Below are 20,002 nucleotides of genomic sequence, written 5' to 3'. Positions count from 1 at the left end.
AGTCTGTTCCACAAATCACTGCTTATGTGGCATGCTTGGCTACCCGGTTTCATTCGATTCGGCCGTAGTAGCGGGATGCGCCATGATCTACTGGATCGCTGCCGTTCCGATACATCTCCAGATAATCAGTTGCTTCGGTTTCGGTCACCAACGAGATGCTGTCGTCTATGGCATCTTCGTGGAGGAATGTATTTTATAGTTTGCAAAACTAGTCAAGCTTTAATCTGCATTAACATTAACTACGATGAATGCTTGCGTGATCATTAAATGGGAATTTTGGCAAAAAGACCACCTACCCAGTGGAATTGGCAGAAGGGATATCTGCGTGTGGTATTGCCAGATCTACCACCGTGGCAGGGCGCAGGCGCCAGCTCGGGAATAACAGGATTTCCCGACTGGTGGCGAGTTGCAATGGAGCGGAGCCGTGGTGGTGGACCCTGCCGCGGTCTTGGGAATACCTCCATGTTTGATGACCTGTACAGTTGCGGTGTTACATTTCACAGCCCTTTAACTATGGCAAGCCAGTGGACACATGCACGAAAACAATGGTCTACAAACATTGTGAAAGGTTGTTACCCCGAATACCACCAACATGCACGAAAACAATGGTCTACAAACATTGTGAAAGGTTGTTACCCCGAATACCACCAACAGTTTGAACTTTTGGATGAAACCCATGGACTGAGCATGACGTTCAGATTGTCTTTGGTGCACAACGCATCTCAACCGAGTGTGTGAGAGATAGTGGCTTATGGCTGACTCGCTGCAACTTACTGTACCTGTGGTTTGTTGAGCCGTATAACCAAGAATGTCATGAGATAGTTCGGTCTCTATTAGAATATTCCACCACCTTTATCAAGATGTGTTGACGACGAACTCATAAGTAAGCTGTGAACTTCCTAAACAATTAACGCCTTTGTAATCTTGAAGTCTTCTTAATATAAAAAAACTCACACTACATAATTTTCAGGCTTAGCAATAGTGGCATGACTGGAGTGCCCACAACATTCAATGGATAGACGAGTGGAAAAATGAAGCGCTAATAATTAGTGCATCAACCTAGGTAAATTTTTATTTATGGATAGACAAGTTGATGAAATTACTTCATACGCAGATCGTACAAGCAATGGTATTGCATCACCACACGTACTCGCCTAACCGGTCAACCAGCTTCGAGGCCAGACACATCTCAGATGAGAGGAGTAGTTGCAGGGACGGATTGGCAGTCATCGTCTTACTATCGTGACTACGCAGTAATCACAATTCAATTATTCGGGTTCATCATTTCAAAATTAGTTCAACCACATAACAACCCCATTTCGTTCAGGTTGATCAGTTCATAACAACCCCATGCGGATGCGAGGCATGCCAGCTAACAGAAAGTCAACCTTCGAGCGTATTCAAGACATGGTCAAGAGTGGCGCCAAAAGATTAGGTTGCGGTAGAGGCAACGACATTTTCACTGGAGCATACAACATGCCGGAAGTGCGGTCATCAACACGGAGTGCAGCTCTGTCACCTAGACTGAGTGAGGCGCATATGAGCCAATGTGGGACAGTGTGGGAGGGTCCGAGTATGACAACGCCATTGCCACAACATGACCCATCTTGACTACTACGTCGTTCTCCTTCAGTAGCGTCGGGTCAAGGGTCGACATCCCAGGAATAGGGCGCAGGCTTTGACTTGGATTCGATGCTTGAGGAGACTCGTTTACCGGACCCAATCGCGTACACAGGACATGGCTCATACAATCAAGGCGAGGGATCTCAACCGTATCTCTCCAGGTGAGGGATCTCGATGCCCAAGGAGACTCGTTTGCCAGAGATAAACCAGTACGATGAAAAATGGTTACAGTAGAGGCGAGGAATCTCAGCAGGTATTATCTCACCCCTATCTACATTTTTGGTGCATTTGCCATGATATCACTAACGGTTTATTTTCATACAATTTTCTTTGGGAACTCATGTGATGCACGAGGTGGTAGGACAATACTCCTAAAGTCAAAGCCAGGGGTCACGACGCTAAAACACCACTCAAGTATGTGTTGGGAAACGTATAAAAAACAAAAGGTTCGCCCTACGATCATCCAGGAACAATACGAAGATGCATATAGGGTTTGGATCAACGATCATTACCGACTTCAGAGTGTAGCAAAAGTAGACGAGTCGGTGTAGATCATACTTGGAGTCCCTCAAACCGTTGATGACGATCTCGCGAACCACCCTTGAATGACCCCGCGAACGGAAAACCGAAAGCACAACCTCTCTACTTGGTTGCAAGCATACAGTCCTCACAATCCGGCAGCGCTTCGCCGTCCAGAACTAATCGTCGCCGAAGAATCAAAGGGGGGAGATTAGAATCACACTGGGCTTCTAATTATGAGGATTAGAGGAAGTAAGTCTAGCTCTAATTAGTCAATTAGGACCAACTAGAACTAGAACTAGATGAGCTAGAGGAGGCTCCAAAACTTGTGTAGACAATAGGGCCAATACCTCAAGTATATATAGGTTAGAAGGGGAAGGAGGGGCAACCACTGTCGGGGGATTGATTCTGAGCCACGGGAAATCCTCCAAAAACCCTGGTTCGAGCTCTAGGGGCTCGACTTTGTGTCTACGAGGCTACAAGCTAGGCATGGCGAGGACACGACGAGCTATCCAGGTTCGGGCCAGCTTGCGGTGTAATACCCTACTCTTGCTTGGTTGTATTGCTTGTGGACGATGCTCTTGGAGCTACAAGGTGAGCTGGAGCTCGGTGGGGCTAGCAATGGCGCTAGAGCTTGAGCAGGAGACGATGAACCGATCCCACGGTGGCCGCACTGCCCCTTAAATGGATGCCTTGGGCCTCTTCCTCGAAAATATGAGTGGGAAAGGGCTACCACAGGGCGACATTTGAGAGGGGACAGGCGCCGGTGCTTCCCCTGATGAAAGCTGGTCTTCGCCTGCAAAAGGTGTTGTCCATGACGCGCCAGGGGCTCCATGATGACCTCTGTCCCCTCTCAAATGAACATAAATGCCTTGGAAAAATGTGCATGTCCTCTGGTTAAGGTTTTAACCTTTTTCCAAAAATAATGAACATTTTTGAAGGGCATTTTGGGTTCATTGAAAAATATTTGAATTTGAACCAAATTGAATTCATCTGATGCGGGGGTTTGGTCATCCCCATTTCAAGATTTAAAAATTTAAACATGATGCATGGATGCTTATGCAGAGTCGGGCAAGGACGAAGCTAGGGCTGTGACAACTCACCCCCACTAAACAAGAATCTCGTCCCGAGATTCAAAACGTGAGGTAAGAAGACAGAGGGGACACAAAGCCAACTCAATCTTCACGATCCAGATTGCACTTTGTAGGAACGTTGATTCCTTGCATCATAACTAGATCTTGACATCTTTGCTTTAGAGATCTTTAACCAACACGTCAACGAGAAGGAAAGAGCTCTATAGGAATCGATCTTCTCGAAGATTGGGCAACTCACGGCCAACTCACGGAAGGAGACATAGTAACATCCCTCGAGTTGAAACACCAAACACACATAGAGATGGATGGAAGAATGACGAAGGTTCGAATGGGTAGGCAAAATTCCACGCTGAAGAAGATGGTGCGTGGTTTCAAGATAACGAGGAGTTATCTGCCATGATTCCATAACGACACCTTAGGCAAGGTGACTCGTAGGATTATTCCCTTAAGTGGCAAAAACAATTACTTTTGATATAGAGACCACTGAAACTCTTCATACCAGCCTAAGGCAATTCACAAACGATTGTTTAAAGGAGTTTTAAGAAATGGCATAATCAATTTAAAGAGGGAGCTAGGGTTCTGAGACAACTCGGCAATGGAAGGCACATTCGTATTGTTACCGAGGATATAACCCAATGACTGAGCGTGCTCTCAAGAACTTGAGCATTTCCATATTCATCAACGTCTTACCAGCATCCGCAGCGAGGATCCTGGCAACACATCATACTACCATGATAAATAGTGATGGGCGATGCAGATGCAAAGGAAGACAACACTTTCTGAGATTTGTCCTTAGCAATGCTAAGGAACAGAACCTGGATGATCGACCGAGAGACATTTAGCACTCCGCTTCTAATGTTCTCCTTGATGTACTAGATATCACGATCATGCTTAAAAGCATGAACATGGCCATCAAGTACATGTTGGACTTCGGAAGCACAAAATCCATAAGGAACAACTTCTAGAATAAGTCATATGACATCATCATGGGAAGGTGGCTAAATTGTTGAATCAAGATACTACAATAATTGGCCTTCTGGCTAGATGGGGTAGCCACAACATCCACTTTATCGGTTTATAGGACCAATATTATAATTTTTGGAAAACGTTCCAACCATTATATCTGCCTGAGATTCAGATTTGGTTGATCACATGATACTCTAGACTCAGTAGGTCTGAAAGTGAAAGGTTGCAACACAAATCGATGAGATGACGTTGCAAGATTCTCGGGAAACGAACTACGATAGTAAGCTTCAAAACATGAGCCGGTTCTGCTACATACAAGTGAACATGTTGTCCAAGACAAGCATGGCCACGTAGAAGTCTTACAACAAAATACTACCGAGTTCAGGTTGGGAAACCATCATTGCGGATAATGAAGTCCTTGCATAAGTCATATGATTAGCTCTTATGAGGGAACTTCTTCTCCTTGAACAAGTCAATCAATTGCTTGGTGTGCTATAGAATACATGTGGAGTGGAGGTAATTAATCTACCAAATCATAGTATACTTTGCACATGCATGACTGACTTGGGACGATTCCAAAGGAAGCAAAAACAATCTTTCTCGGATCCACGATGGCAACTTACACCAAGTGCACATGAATTAGAGGAAGTCACTCCTTTCATCCAAGCATATCCTTCATGAACGGGACACAAATAAAATGCTTACACAAGTTTTCAACACTAGCCTGATGTTCATCATGAATTATGGAGGAGATAAAATACTGCTGATGGGCTCAACAACAACTCATCGGAATTTCCATATCACTGGAATTCCACCATTATGTCGACAAGGTGATATTGGTCAGACCAAAAGATGTAATGGTGTATGCTCGAGGGATCAACCACAAGTAAGACAACATTACAAACATTGTTGGTGCTGAATTTGATTTGATGATAGCCCACACTCAAATCAAAGTTTTGATAAGACAATACATCCAACAAATGATCACGAAGACCAATCGATGAAGATATCATCTTTCTTCAACACACATACAATCACACAGGGATAACCCTTTGGAATGAACTAAGTTAGGCAAAGCTCCAACTCTCCAAATTGTTGTTTAGCTTAACTAACCAGCTCAAGGGTATCCAACACAAATTCTTGGAGAAGGGGTGGTTTCAAGAAACCAACTTAATCACGAGCTCATCATAACAGTCAGGGGACAACCTGGTGATACTTCCGAGAACATAATCAGAAAATCACGAATCACCGATATGTTATTAAGTTCGAGAACAATCTTGATTCCGAGGCAAGACGAGATGATCAAATAAGCAAGGGATTGCCGTAGTCCTAACTCATTGATCGAAGAGTGCACCATAAATATAGACTAGGTAGCACGATCAACCTTAGGGTGATGATTCAATAATCAACACGCTAAGGATGAGGTTATTGTCCATTAACTACCATGCAACCGAGTTGCTAGGAGTATTGATTTCACACATCGCAGTTCACTTGTCGGCATTCTGGTTGTAACGAACACAGATACCGAGGAATGAAGAATGATGGAGAGAAGCATCACTTCATCAAGAATTCATAAGAGGGTGTGCAATTCTCACGATACTCTTGTTATGAAAGAGGGTGATACTCTGAGGTAGAACAGAACAAAAGCTGGAGTGACATTTTGATCTGCGGAATACAACTGCTTCGACCCAATCCTAGAAATGGATAAGGTACTAGAGTTTGTTTCTCCTAGTCATTCCAGAGTAGAATGGCTTGATGGACCACAAGAGTAAAAGGCATCGATGAACATGAATGCACACATGCTCTTGACTATCAACTGATAGGTGAAGGCCGAAATACAATTAAAGAGGGACAACTCAAAGGAGCATATGATTTTCTTAGTTGTGGATGCATAGATTAGCATGTCGAACGAGTTCAACATATTTCTTCCGGATAACCCATGCAGAAAGGTAGAACTGGCAGAGTCACAACATAGAATCGAGAACTCATCAAGAGCACTCTGGTTGTGATCTTTCGGTTCAAAAGAACCTCTGCCAAGGATGGTTCATGATATTGGAAGAACGATATACCACGGACCTCGAGGACTATCGCAAAGGTTACTAATCACCCTAAAGGAACTAGGAAACACTATCAACATGAATGAGTAGAGTGAATCTCGGGTTCAAAAACCCAGAAATAGAATGCCTACTAACTAAATGGCATCACGAGATGCTTTCGAGAATGACGGCCAGAATCATAACACTGTGAAGACAAAACATGGATGGATTACTAGGTGGTTCTCCAAGACATCTAGGTCATAATAATATCTCCAACATATATACTGAGGCAATAGAATACCTCAACACGCTGGTTAGTGTGGTTAATCTAGCCCAAAGGAACATCAAGAATGGAAAGAAGGGATTTGCAAATGCATCAGACGATTTAAAAACCTGGGATGACTCGAACAACATAACGGTTGTAAATGCTAAAAAGATCTTGAGATATTGTGCAAAATGGTGGCATACCCACTCGACATCACAATATCAAGGTTTCGATACCAACTGATGATACACGAAAGTAGTAGGAACTGAACTGAGGCTTAAATCCATCAATCATATAAGTCTACGGATTAGTAACACGTGATCCTGATAGAAAAATGAGAAGCCTAGTTCTTAATCCCCGTAGAATAGAAGAGGTTGACTCAGATCAGAAGGCATAAGGTAAAGAAGTAAAAAGAGCCTTACATTCCCTTCCACAATCAATTTCCTTATGTAACTAAAGAATTTCTAGACTCAACTTCAACCTTTTTGGGTTGGTAATCCTACAGGCAGTCAAGCTCTGATGCCAAAGCTGTTAGGACCCCGATCCGAAGTCACACCGATCTAGCTTGTAACACATCATATCACTTTGCGGCCTCATGCACGATATTCCCACGGGTGCCACCTTACCTGGCTCGGGACCGTTTGCGCCTTTTGGCTCACGTATATGATAGTGTCGCTGGCATCCTTATGACAGAGAACCCGGGCCGACATGACTAGTCGTAAACCCAAGGTGGCGCTATCTTACAGGGACATGCACACATGACCCAGAAACGAACGTGTCAATCATCAACGTATGAACCCAAGTCGTAGCAAGCTACAAGGACTTAAAGGAACAACCCATGACATTTCCCCAAAGGGACAGACACAAGAACGAAGGACACATGCCGGCCAGCCTAAGTGTTCCGGAGCAGTAGCAAGCTAACATGGCTCAGTGGAAGCACTAGGAGACATTTTCCCATAAGAGAGGCTACCAAGAATAAACAACTAGATTGTCGGGTCCCACACATACCAAGCATTTCAATAACATACACACAATATGCTCGATATGTGCAAATACAACATGGCATCACAACAAAACTCTATGACTCAGAGAATTTATTCAAGAGGCTCCGAAGAGTCATACCTAGTAAGGAATACAATCATGGGTCACATGACCCAAGTTACAGAGCATACAAGCAACGGGAGCATAACATGTCTGAGTACAGACAACTACAAATGAAAAAGGCTGAGAAGCGTGACTATCTACAAGACCCTCCCAAGGGTACAAGATCGTAACTGAGGTAACAAGATAAACATCAAAGTCCACGCGGAACTACTAGTGAGACTGAAGTCTCTCTGTAAAACATAAATTAAGCAAACATGAGTACAAATGTACCCAACAAGACTTACATCAGATCTAGCTACATATGCATCAGTATCAACAAAGAGGTGGTGGAGTTTAACTGCAACAAGCCAGCTTTGACTCGGTGGTTATCCTGTACTACGACTGCTAGTAACTCTTTTGAGGTAGCGCACACGAGTTCACATATGCACCATATCAATACACCACTATGGATCCGCTCCCGCCTCCCTACGAGAAGGCCATCCATAGCACTCACGCTTATCTTGCACATTTTAGAGTATCCACTGTCACTTGTCTCTGAACTGTACAAGCAACCAAGTAGTCCTTTACCGCGGCCGCGACTATTCTAATAGACCATGTTAAACCTGCAGGGGTGTACTTCTTCACACACACTCTTGCCACTTACCGCCATGTACACGTCATGTAGCTCGGCAACCTTCAAGCGGAAGCCTGGCGAGGGTGTCGGCCACGACCTGACTAACCACGCAAGACCCTAGTCTAGGTTTATTGCCTATTCAAGTTCCATCCGCAAGGAGATCCGGCCGGGGTGTCACTCACGGCCCCAAATGATGTGCACAGGGTTTCCAAGCCCACCAAACGGGCGATGCTTGGTACACTCGGCCACGGTGCCTAGTCTGTCCCAAGCCCACCAGTACCGGGTGCCACTTGGTAGACTACTAACACAACCTACAAACACCAGAAACTAGTTGCAACTCCTGGACAAACATCAATGCGATTAATAAGTCGAGAGGGGTCGAGTTACCGGAACCCAATGTGTGGTAGCAACTGTCTTGGATCACAGACACAGAACTCAGTTCCTGAGGACGGTTTCAATGAGACAACCCACCATGTACTCCTACATTGCCTCTCATCGCTACCTTTACCAAATCGTGTTCACACACTTAGCTCTGAACAGAAGGACATGTTCAACACCGTCCCGATCCATCCCGGATGAATCAGACCTGACACAACTCTATGCAATAGCGGGCATAACAAACAAGCATGTATGAGTAGGCACATCATGGCTCAAACAACTCCTACTCATGCTAGTGGGTTTCAACTATTTACTGTGACAAAGACAAGTCATGCAGAGGAAAGGGGTTCAACTACCGCAGCATGTAACAGTTGAATCGTTGTTGTCCTAATGCAGTAAAAGAGAGGAGGAGCAAGAGAGTGGGATTGTACCAGAATGAACAAGGGGGTTTTGCTTGCCTGGCACTTCTGAAGATAGTAATAGCTCTTCATCGGTGTCATCGAACTCATCGTCAGAATACATCTATCGAGAGGGAACAACCACCGGCAACAGAGAAGGAAACACAATCAATGCAATGCACAATATGATGCATGATCATGACATGGCAAAATGAGTGTCTTTGAGCTAATGCAACTGGCAACAAGTTAAATGAAGTTGGTTTGAACCCTAGGTTCAAATTCAAACTCCACATGTGGTTATTTAAATGTCATTCATTTGATTTGTCCTAAACAGTAGCCAAAACTTATTCTCACATGGATGAAAATAGGACAAATGGATAAATTGGATTTTTTCTGATAATTTTTCATATATAAATTATTTCATTTGGAATCACGGTTTATTTTCTATGATTTTTAGAAGTTTTAGGAAATTTCTGAAAATAATAAATCATTTCTGATTTATTTAAAATCCAGAAAGGTTTTATGATGTCAGCATGACATCATCACCACGTCAGCAGGTCAACACGGCCAGCCAGGTCAAACCTGACCAGTGGGAATGTCAATGATGAAATTTGGCTTGCCAGTTTTACAAATTTGATAGCTGTTGGAATCGGAGTTCAGCTAAAAGTGCAGATAAGAAATATGTTCAATGCAGAGGATAAATACGGTAATACTTCCATGATGGAGTTCTTGCTTAGACAGCAGAGGGGCAAGGAAGAAATCTGGTCTGGAGAATATTTGAGATAGAAAAGGTTCTGCATGAGGTAGTTGTTTGGCTGCAGCAAGCCCAAATATAGGCTAGTACGTACTAGTGTAGGGCTGGGCTGCTGTCCCATGTGTTTTGGGTGCTGGGCGGGCTAATTAGGGATTAGGAATATTATATTTGACCTGCTTGCAGAGGAAGCAAAACAGGGATTACCTTCTGTACATGCAAAAGGAGTCCTACTCCGATTCAGCCAAAGACCAGGGCGTGCCCTTATATATATGGGGTACTTGGCCGATTGGAAAAACAACCAATCGATCATTTTGCAACCTTACGTTACTTTTTCTCCTACGTTCTTTTCTTTCCAGCAGCTAGCTCGTAGCTTCTGCCCAGCCGTAGCAACCCTAGGGTTTGGCTGATCTTTGCCGTTTTGCATTGAAAAACGGTCGGTTTACCTCCACGAAAGTGAGGATTCTGTGGTGTTGTGTGGATCAATTTCGCGCAACAACACAATTGGCGACTCCACTGGGGAAGAAGAAGAGGAACACAATGAGCACCGACCCCAAGGACGGGAGTGATCTCAACCCCGACAACATCATCACTGTCACACTTGAGGATCTGCCTGAGGATTGGCAGAAACTTGAATAGGAGCTTGAGGAAGAGAGGGTGGAAAAGCTGAAGCAGAAGTTGGCGGACTTCCAAAGGACAAGAAACGGCGTCATCCAGAAGGTAGCTACACCAAGCCATCCTGCTGGGGTAAGTAAAACTGCTTGTACAGAAGAGATTGCACATTTAATTGATGCATCTGTAGCTAGTAAATACGGCAAAAAAATGATAGATATGGCATGCACAATTACTGAATCTGTAGCTAACAAATTTGATGAGTTCAGAGAGCGATTTAATAAGGACATTCAGATCAGCTTGCCTCGTCAAATTCATACAATGGTATTACAGGCCAATGATGAACGTTATGAGAAACAACCGGTGCGTCCAGAAAATAGTAGGTTCACTAATTTACCTAACCCTATGCATACACCTGTTGCAGTACCCAATGTTATGCAGCCCCACATCCTGTTAAGCAATAACCAAAGTGGGCAGAATTACATTGGCAATTCGGCCAATAATTTTGTATATACTGCTGCTACTCCTACTCTGACTTCGGTTCCACAAAATTTCAGTAGCAATAACCGAAGTGTTGGCTTTAATTCCAATCTGCAACAACCCTACTAACAAACAATAGCATATAGCACACCACCCTTGCCACCAATTGGTACCAGGGTTCCTTACGGGCCGGTGCTAGATGCGTGTTTTAATGGTTCTCCGCAGCAAATGTATCATGCTCAAACTTCTTTGTCAGAGTTACCGCCACGTACCTATGGTGCATCTATGCCACAAGCTAGTTCTCCACAGCCTGCTGAAAATTTTAAGGATCAACTTGCTAATATACTTAGGGAATTTGTCTTGGAACCTAAAGGTAGAGCACATGCATATAAAAAACCCTACCCTGAATATTTCGACACAACACCTCCTCGTGGGTTTAGAATTCCAGATTTGTTAAGTTCACAGGAGAAGATGGTAGATCAACCTTTGAGCATTTAGGACAATTTTTAGCACAATGCAGTGAAGTTGGTACATAATATATTTTTAGAGTGAAATTATTTCCTTTGTCTTTATTTGGTACTGCATTTACTTGGTTTACATCGCTTGCTCCTAACTCCATTGCAACATGGGCCCAACTGGAGCAGAAATTTCATGAGTACTTTTATGGTAGTGAAACTGAACTTAGACTTTCAGATTTGACAATGGTTAAGCAAAAGCACAATGAATCTGTTTATGATTATATTAAAAGATTTAGAGATGTCAAAAACCGATGCTTCAGTTTGACCATAGCCGAAAAAGATTTAGTTGATCTTGCTTTTTTGGGTTTGCTTGCTCATATTAGAGATAAATTGGAAGGGCAAGAATTTTCAGATGTTAACCAAGTTTTGCAAAAGGCTTGGGCGCAGGAAAACCGTGCTAAAGAAGTTAAACCATACTGCCGGTTTAGAGATAATAAGAGCAAAGACAAGGAAAAACCTACGGTTAATGTCGTAGAACATGATAGTGATTCAACTAGTGAAGATGATGTTGATATATGTATGGCCGAATGGGTTCGAGCACCTAAGTCAAAACCTTTCGCATGTGCTGCCCTGAAACCCACACCAGCTAAAAGAGAGGAAATCAAATATACTTTTGATGTTAGTAAGTGTGACACGATTTTTGACATGTTGTTGCAAGGGAAGTTAATTAGAATAAAAGAAGGGCATGTGATTCCATCTCAAGAAGAACTGGGTAGAAGAGCTTATTGTAAATGGCATAACTCTTTTTCTTATGCTACTAACGATTGTAATGTGTTTCGTCGACAGGTGCAATCGGCCATTAATGACGGACGATTGATTTTTACAGAAGGTACTAAGATGAAGCTCGATAGTGATCCTTTTCCTATCAATGTGGTTGAGTTTGAGAATAAGAAAATTCTTATTCGATCGGATCAGACCGAATCCGCAAGAGAGAAAAATGTTGTTGATGATAATGTTCCTCCAAGGATGATCAAACCAAAAAATCCAGAAGTAGGAGTGTGGAAAGTCAATGGAAGAAGGAGACAAGCTTCGAGACCAAAGCCGACAGTTAACATGTTGTTGGAGAAATACACTTCACTTAAGGCCACCAATGTGTTTAACCGGCTTGGAGGTAATAAGCGTCCTAGATCTCCTTCTGGACCTGCCGGTCATGAGCAATGGCAGAAAAATTCATATGACCAGCAGCCATATTTCGCAATAGAGCCAACATATTGGGGTTGTGCACCTCCTATGTATCCGCAAATTCCTCCATGGGGTTCTAATCCTTGGGCGCCATATCCTATAGGGCCAGCAGGATATTTTCAACCAGGATGGATCCCGCCTAGGCCTATGTTCAGACCAAACATGCACGAGAAAAGGGCTCGATTTAATCATGAAGCAAGATCACGTGATGTTGTTATGGTTCGAGGTAAAGATGGTTCACACAAAGGGGCTGAAGATAGCTCATCCAGCAAAAGATTTGCGTAGAGCAGATTGCCTAGACACAATGCGGATGGCAAGGTTCACATAGGTGGCCAAAAGTTTGCATGGGTACCGGTCAGATCTAAGGGTGATGTAAAAAAATCAGTTGTACATGATGTATTTAAGTCTGGTTGTGCTATTACGAACCAACCTGGGTTGCGTGCTGCTCATAATGTTGATAATGGTAAGCTCAAATCAGCTGCAGGTGTTGCCCCTGATCCAGAAACAATCATGATTAGAGGTTTCAAATTTGGTTCAGTTCAGAAAAGAGTTCCAGGTTCAGAAATGATTAGTAATGGTGCATTGCAGCAGCAGGGGCATTATACATCGCAGCAAGAGGAAATTCCAGCAAAAGAAAGCAACTCACATGCTGATTTGGGGCCCAATATGCAGAAAGATGGGACCACTAGCACAACTGATCAATACATAATTGTTTTAGCCAAAGACAGAATGTTTGCTCCCCAAGCAGCAGCACATCAGTACAGACCAAGGAACTCGGGGGGCAGCAGAATTAGGTCAGTGGCACCAGGAACTAAACCGAAGCTTCGATGGTGCCCGACAGGGCTCATACATACTCAGAAAAGAAGGGTGCAGCGGCTGCGGGCATTGGAAATTAGAGAGGAACTAGCTGAGAAGAAGCGCGACGAGTGGTTCAATAAAGATAAACCAATGGTGCCCTCGAATATGACTTGGAAAGAGAAGCGCATCGCAAGGGAGGAATGCAATAGTGCTAATGACATGGTTATGGATGGAAACTCTAAGGATAAACAGGATATGCCTGCGGATATGGACATTGATATGGTATTTGAGCTGCCTGCTGAATTTCGTGCGCCTAAGGCTGAAGAGGCCGAAGTTGCAGAACTTGTTCTTGGCCCAAAAAGTGTTATATTTGAGAAACCAAAGAAGCATGGACAACACCTAAAGCCTTTGTTTATCAAGGGTCACATTGATGGTAAACCTATTGGTCGCATGCTTGTTGACGGCGGTGCCGGTGTTAATATCATGCCTTTTTCGGGTTTTTCTAAGTTGGGCCGAAAAGAGGAAGAACTGATGAAAACCAATATGGGACTTAGTGGGTTTTCAGGATACTTGTCTGAAGCTAAGGGTGTTATTTCTATGGAGCTCACGGTTGGTAGCAAAACATTGCCGACTGCTTTCTTTGTTGTTGATGTCAAAGGCCGATATAATATTCTTTTGGGGCGCGATTGGATCCATGCAAATTGTTGCATCCCTTCTACTCTACAGCAATGTTTGATTCAGTGGGTTGATGATGATGTTGAAGTGGTTGAGGCGGATAATTCGGCCTGCATTGCTTTGGCTGAGGCTCCGGTTGATTGGCAACACTGTGAGATGTCATGCTTGACGGGTAGAGATTTATCAGATTATGATTATATTAGTATTGGCAGAGATGGTTTTGTTCCTGTACATGCACAGCCGGCTAGTGTAGCTCGGCTTAATGACTTATCCTTGTGAACAATGAATAAGGAAGATAGTGTTAAATGGATGCAAAGGCGTGTTGAGGAGTATCGTTCAGGAAAGAACGATATGCATGAAGCTACTGAGGATTTCGATGACATGGAGAAGCTTGGACAAGGATTCTCATTGGCTGACCCACTTGAGGAAGTTGATATTGGTGATGGAAGTGTCCCTAGACCTACATTTATTAATGCTAATATGGGGGCCGATCAGAGAGGAAAGGTATGTGCATTCCTTAGGGAATTTGTTGATTGCTTTGCTTGGAATTATACTGCGATGCCCGGTTTGAGTAGGGACTTAGTTGAACACAGATTGCCTATTAAATCTGGTTTTAGGCCGCATAAACAGCCCCTTAGGCGATTCAATCCTAGTATATATGACCGCATCAAAGATGAAATCGGTCAATTGTTAAAAGCTCGGTTTATTCAGCCGTGTAGATATGCGGAATGGATTTCTAATATTGTTCCTGTTGAAAAGAAAATACTAATAAGATTAGAGTATGTATTGATTTTAGGGATTTGAATAAGGCTACCCCTAAAGATGAATATCCTATGCCTATAGCCGACATGTTGATTAACGATGCTTTTGGACATAAAGTAATCAGTTTTTTAGATGGTAATGCTGGTTATAATCAGATATTTATGGCCGAAGAAGATATGTTTAAGACTGCTTTTCGATGCCCTGGTTTTGTTGGTTTATTTGAGTGGACTATTATGACTTTTGGATTGAAGAATGCCGGAGCTACATATCATCGTGCTATGAATCTGATCTTTCATGATCCTCTAGGCATCGTATTAGAAATATGTATTGATGATGTAGTTGTTAAATCGGATGGGTTTGATCATCATTTAGCCGATTTGCGATTAGCTTTTGAAAGAATGCGTTGGTATGGGCTGAAAATGAATCCACTCAAATGTGTTTTCGGTGTATCGGCTGGTAAGTTCTTAGGTTTTATAATTCATGAGCATGGCATAGAGATTGATCCTAAGAAGGTAGAGGCAATCAGAAAATTGGAGGAGCCCACATGTAAAAGGGATGTGCAGAAATTATTAGGAAAAATTAATTACTTGAGACAATTCATATCTAACCTTGCGGGAAAAATTGAATCGTTTGTTCCTTTACTTCGGTTAAAACATGAAGCCGAATTCACTTGGGGGCAGAATAGCGAGAGGCTTTTAATAATATAAAATAGTATTTGTCAAGTCCTCCGGTGCTTCGAGCACCCAAGTCTGGTGTGTCGTTCAGGTTATACATTGCCGCACAAGACAAGGTGATCGGCGCAGTTTTAGCACAAGAGAACAGCGGGAAGGAGTACATCATTGCATACTTGAGCCGCCGCTTGCTTGACGCTGAGAGTCGGTACGTGTTTATTGAAAAAATATGTTTATCTTTATATTATGCATGTACAAAATTTCGGCCATATTTACTTTATAGTACATGTGTAGTAGCTTGCCAAGCCGACGTGATTAAATATGTGCTGCGTCAGCCGATTCTTAGTGGTAGGATTGGAAAATGGGCTTATGCACTAATAGAATATGACTTGGCATATGAATCGTTGCGTGCTACAAAAGGTCAAGTCATCGCTGATTTTATTGTTGATCATAGGATTAAGGATGATGAAGATATTAATTATGTTAGTGTGTGCCCGTGGAAGTTTTATTTTCATGGATCGGTTTGTAGGGAGGGACAAGGCATTGATAATGTTTTAATTTCACCAAACAATGTCGTTTATGAAACATCGGTCCGTTTGGAATATCCTTGTACAAATAACCAAGCTGAATATGAAGCTTTGTTGTTTGGTTTACAAAATTTAGTAGATATGGGTGTAAAGGATATAGAGGCTTTTGGAGATTCACTTCTGGTAGTCCGGAAAATTGGTGGTGAATTTCAATGTTTTGATGGACTATTAAAGCTATTTAGACCGATGTTTAGATATAATTAAGTCTCTGAATACTTTCACTATCAGTCATATACCTAGGGAAGAGAATTCTAGAGCTAATTTCTTAGCGCAGCAAGCATCCGGATACCAAATCAGTAGGGGAAAGTTTTCCATATTAGAGAAACCGATGCTAGATGATGTTAATAGTAATGCTGATCTGTTGGCTATTAATTTGCTAAAGGATGCAGCAGGTTCTTGTTCAATCCAACAATAAATAGTACATGGCAAAGAAGATTCGGTGCAGGAGTCACAAATAACCGAATCAGCAGCTAATTTAGAACCAGGTGATTGGAGAACTCCTCTGATTAATCAGCTAAAGGATCCTGGGCAAACAAGAGGTAGAAAAATTCGGCGACAAGCTTTAAAATATACTTTGCTAGATAGTAAGTTGCACCGCCGAACGATAGATGGATTACTTTTAAAGTGCTTAGGTCCTGATCAGTCAAGAGTAGCTATGGGTGAAGTACATGAAGGGCTATGCGGAACACATCAGTCGGCTCATAAGATGCAATGGTTATTGAAAAGAGCAGGTTTTTATTGGCCGACGATGTTAGGGGGCTGTTTTCACTATTATAAAGGGTGTGAAGAATGCCAGAAATTTGGAAATGTCCAATTGGCACCTGCAGCTATGATGCATCCCATTATTAAGCCATGGACGTTTAGAGGATGGGGTTTAGATTTTATTGGTCAAATATATCCTGCTTCATCTAAAGGTTATCGCTTTGTCCTAGTAGCTACAGATTATTTTACCAAATGGACTGAAGCAATTCCTTTAAGAAATATGACCCATAAGGAAGTGATTAATTTTGTTTTGGAGCATATTATTTGCAGATTCGATATTCCTCAAACTTTGACTACTGATCAAGGTTCTTCTTTTATGTCTCATCAATTTCATGAGTTTGCCGAATCTTTTAGAATTAAATTGTTAAATTCGTCGCCTTATTATGCTCAAGCTAACGGACAGACCGAGTCTAGCAATAAAACTTTAATTAAGCTTATAAAAAAGAAAATTAAGGAGCATCCAAGAAAGTGGCATGAAGTGCTTTCAGAGGCTTTATGGGCTCATCGGATATCTAAGCATGGAGCAACTCAAGTGACACCATATGAGTTAGTGTATGGACAGGAAGCAGTGTTACCTGTAGAAGTTAATTTGCAAGCTCTTAGAGTAGCCAGACAAAATGATTTGTTGGTTGTAGACTATAATAATTTGATGCTGGACAGAATTGATGATGTTCCAGAAGAAAGATTAAGAGCCTTACAGGAAATTGAAAAAGAAAAGTTAAGAGTAGCTAAGGTTTATAACAAAAGGGTGAGGGAAAAATCGTTTCAAATAGGAGACTTGGTGTGGAAAACAATTTTGCCTGTTGGAACTAGGAACAATAAATTCGGCAAGTGGTCGCCGAGTTGGGAAGGCCCATATAGAGTTGTTGAAATAGTTCCTGGGAATTCATATTTTGTAAAATCTTTGCAGGGGGAGAGATTGCCTAAAGCTCTCAATGGAAAGTATTTAAAGAAATATTATCCTAGTATGTGGCAGGAGGCTTGATGGCATGACAGCAGATATTATTTAAGATATCGTCCTAAGCAAAATATGGCCGATGTGTTATTTGGACATCGCCCTGAGCAATGATATGACTGATGAAGCAATTGACATCATCCAAAGGTATCACTATAGTGTTTTTGGTAGATGCAATCATACCAAAAACAGGGGGGCATGTGTTAATGATGAAATTTGGCTTGCCAGTTTTACAGATTTGATAGCTGCTGGAATCGGAGTTCAGCTAAAAGTGCAGATCAGAAATATGTTCATCGCAGAGGATAAATACGGTAATACTTCCATGATGGAGTTCTTGCTTAGACAGCAGAGGGGCAAGGAAGAAATCTGGTCTGGAGAATATTTGAGATAGAAAAGGTTCTAGATGAGGTAGTTGTTCGGCTGTAGCAAGCCCAAATATAGGCTAGTACATACTAGTATAGGGCTGGGCTGCTGTCCCATGTGTTTTGGGTGCTGGCCGGGCTAATTAGGGATTAGGAATATTATATTTGACCTGCTTGCAGAGGAAGCAAAACAGGGATTACCTTCTGTACGTGCAAAAGGAGTCCTACTCCGATTCAGCCAAAGACCAGGGCGTGCCCTTATATATATATGGGGTACTTGGCCGATTGGTAAAACAACCAATCGATCCTTTTGCAACCTTACGTTACTTTTTCTCCTAGGTTCTTTTCTTTCCAGCACCTAGCTCGTAGCTTCTGCCCAGCCCTAGCAACCCTAGGGTTTGGCTGATCTTTGCCGTTTTGCATTGAAAAATGGTCGGTTTACCTCCACGAAAGTGAGGAATCTGTGGTGTTGTGTGGATCAACTTCGCGCAGCAATAGGAACCCACTGGTCAGTGACCCATTCTATTAACAATGTTAATTAGTGTTAAAACTTAACTAAACCGAGGTTAGCAGAGCCCTGGGCCCACTAGTCAGTGACCTAGTGGTCATTAGGTTAGTGGTTAACCGGTGTTTAACCGGAGCTAGGCCGCCGCCGACGTACAGAGACGCGGCTATGCTCGGGTTTCGTCCTCCGGCGACCAAATGGACGGCGAAGGGGCTCTACGTGCTTAGCGCGACGTGACACATTGAGGGGTGGCTGCGGCAGGTGCCGAGGTGGTCTCTAGCGGTTGCGGTGGCGAGCTCAGGCGGCGGCCAGACCTCGGGCAAGCTCGGGTTCGAGGCAGGTAGCGCTACAGGGCACAGCGAGAGCGGCCGAGGGGCTTTACGGGTTCCTGGGATCACCTGGAACACACCAAGGGCATGTCTACGAGCGAAGGAGCTCGGGGATATGCGTGCAACGACAATGGCAGACGACGGCGCGGGAGCTTGGGGCTATGCGTGCAACGACAATGGCGGACGGCGGCGCGGGAGCTCACAGACAGTAGTTGTTGCACAAACTAGAGCAAGGGGCAGAGGGGAAACAGAGTGGAGCTCACGGCGCACATGCAGAGCAAAATAGCGGGCTCGGGGATGACCTCCAGCGCACATATCTATGACGACCTCCGGCGGCCAGATGCGGCGATGACGAGCTCGAGGGCGACGATGCCAGGCATCCGAGGTCGTGTTCTTCGGCTTGGAGCTTCACGGCATCAATGCGGAGCTAGAGGACACGACCACGAGGCATGGGGTCGGCGGTGGGCGCGGTGCTTTTGCGGCGGTAGCGACGGCAGCGCTCGGGCGCGAGAGGGAGAGGGCAGCAGAGGAGGGGATGAGCACGGGGGAGAACTAGGAGAGTCGGGGGGGTGCGTGGCGAGGCCAAGGGCGACAAGCCAGGCAGGCAGCTGCCAGCGTGGCCCGTCGTGGCGCCGTGCTCGGCCTTGCCTCTGCCAGTAGGCAGAGGTTGAAGACAAAGATGCCCCTGGTGGGCTCGGCTGCTTCTGTTGGGCCAGTTGCTACAAGACTGGGCCAGGTAAGTTTCCTGTTGCCTTTATTTTTCTTTCCGTTTTCTATTTCTTTTGCTTTGTTTTGATTTAGTAATAATACTAAACCATTTTTGCTACTTCTGAAATTATTTGTGGATGCAATATGGACTAACCCAAAGCCCCACAATATTTTTCAGAATGATTGGAGTTATAGAAGTATTTATAGGAATTTATAACCCCAACTCAATTACAATAAGATTTATTCAAAGACCATAAATGCCTTGGAAAAATGTGCATGACCTCTGGTTAAGGTTTTAACCTTTTTCCAAAAACAATGAACATTTTTGAAGGGCATTTTGGGTTCATTG

The sequence above is a fragment of the Triticum aestivum genome, chromosome 2B (genome assembly GCF_018294505.1).
Source record: "Triticum aestivum cultivar Chinese Spring chromosome 2B, IWGSC CS RefSeq v2.1, whole genome shotgun sequence".
NCBI classification, from domain to species: Eukaryota; Viridiplantae; Streptophyta; class Magnoliopsida; order Poales; family Poaceae; genus Triticum; species Triticum aestivum.
The sequence above is the reverse complement of the archived record's forward strand: the minus strand, read 5'-3'. Positions refer to the sequence as shown.